Source organism: Pteropus vampyrus, unplaced genomic scaffold (assembly GCF_000151845.1).
Source record: "Pteropus vampyrus isolate Shadow unplaced genomic scaffold, Pvam_2.0 Scaffold588, whole genome shotgun sequence".
Classification (NCBI taxonomy): domain Eukaryota; kingdom Metazoa; phylum Chordata; class Mammalia; order Chiroptera; family Pteropodidae; genus Pteropus; species Pteropus vampyrus.
In genome coordinates, this window is record NW_011889369.1 from 199,904 (window position 1) to 201,611 (window position 1,708).

Consider the following 1,708-nt stretch of genomic DNA (forward strand, 5'->3'; position numbering starts at 1 on the left):
TTTCAAGCTCTCCTTGGCTATTTATGCCAATTGCGTCAGGCTGGGTCTGGCTTCCGCTGGCCCTGATGCCAATGGTGCCACCACCCCGTCCGGGCCAGTCACCTGCCCTGCTGGGTCCTGGCAGCGGTGTCAGGTGTGTGTGTGTGTGTGCTGGTGGGGAGCGTGCCCCGTCTGGGGAGGAGCCGCAGGAGTGCACACGGGGGTGGGGGGGGGCGGAGGCAGTGCTCTTGCCCTCCCAGTTCAGCCCCCGCCCTCCAGTTCAAGGCCAAGGCGGGGAGAGGAGGCAGCTTTCCCTTTGTGCTTCCTGACGTCCCCTGCTGGGCCACCCCAGGACAAGCCTTCACCGCCCTGGTCTCACTCTTGGCTTCTCAAAGAGACTGAGAGTGGCCTCAGCCGCACAGTGCCCCCCACCCCCCACCCCCTGGCCACCCCTATATTCCAGAATGGAGTTTCCGCACCTGACCCAGTCCCACTTCGGAGAGCCCCTTCCTCCCGGCCCTCCCCGCCCTCCCTCTCCCAGCCCCTCCCCCGCAGTTCTCCAGGCCTGGACGTTTGAAGGGAGCTCCCCCAGCCCCCTGCCTTGCTGCCTGTGTGGGGGAGGGGCAAGCGCAGGGGTGTCCCCAGGTCCCACCAGGACTCCTCTGGGCTCAGAACCGGCCCCACAACTCAGCCCCATTATGTCCCACCGACCAAGGTAACTCTGCCCCGACCCCCACCCCAGCAAAGCCGTCCCATATCAGGGCCCTCCTTCCTAAAGGACCCTATGTCTGGAGACACCCCCAACCTCAGGGGGCAGCAGGCCCAGGGACTGCCTCACTTGTCCAGATGGTGGGATTCCTGGGGGTGGGCACCGGGAGCCCCGCATGAGGATGAAGGCCCTGGAGAGGCTGGGACTCAGCCCTACTTGTCCCTGTCTGGCCGCACCTAGCTCTCTGCATCCCTCCCTGGGAGGTAGCACACCGGCTGCCCTGTGCCTTTCTCCAGACGCTCGGGGACACGTGGCTTCTCCTCCACGGCAGAGGGCCCCTCTCCTGCTCAGGCTGGGCCATTTTTCTGTAGAACAGGCAAAACTCCTCACCCCAGCTGCCATTCAGAGCCATGCAGAGCTGCACCCCGATACCCAGGGGACCTCACCTTGGGCAGAGGCGGTCAGCTTCTGCATGGCCTCAGTGGTGTGCCACCTCACCTCTGCCCCGCCTCTGTGGCCCTGGCTGGTATGGCCCCATCCGCGTACACATGCCCTAGACTCTCCATGCACAGCCTGGCCTCAGTCACCCCCCTCCCCTCTCCCCAGCTTTCCTGAGAACCAGCGCTTTTCACTCTCCCCCTCCTCTGACCCGCTCCAGTCAGAGCATCAGAAGCACGTCCGAGCCAGAAGGCGCCTGAGAGGTCACTGAGGCCGGTCCCTTCCAGAACACATCCAGGGACTGCTTCACCCAGGCAGAGGAGAGCCGGGAGGCCTGGAGATCGGGGAACTGAGTGCACCCCCAACTCTGCGCCGACTCTCCGGGGGACCTTGGAGAAGTCAGTTTCCCTCCTGGGCCTCCGAGAGGATTGAACCGGGTCTCTACAGTGGGGCCCAGCTCTGAGACTGGCAGTTTGAGGTTTACTCATTGACTATTCACTGGGCGCCTCCTGTAAGCAGGGACCGGGACGGGAGGGCACGGGTCGCACACAGCCGCAGCTCAGGAGCCTGGCCGAGCACACC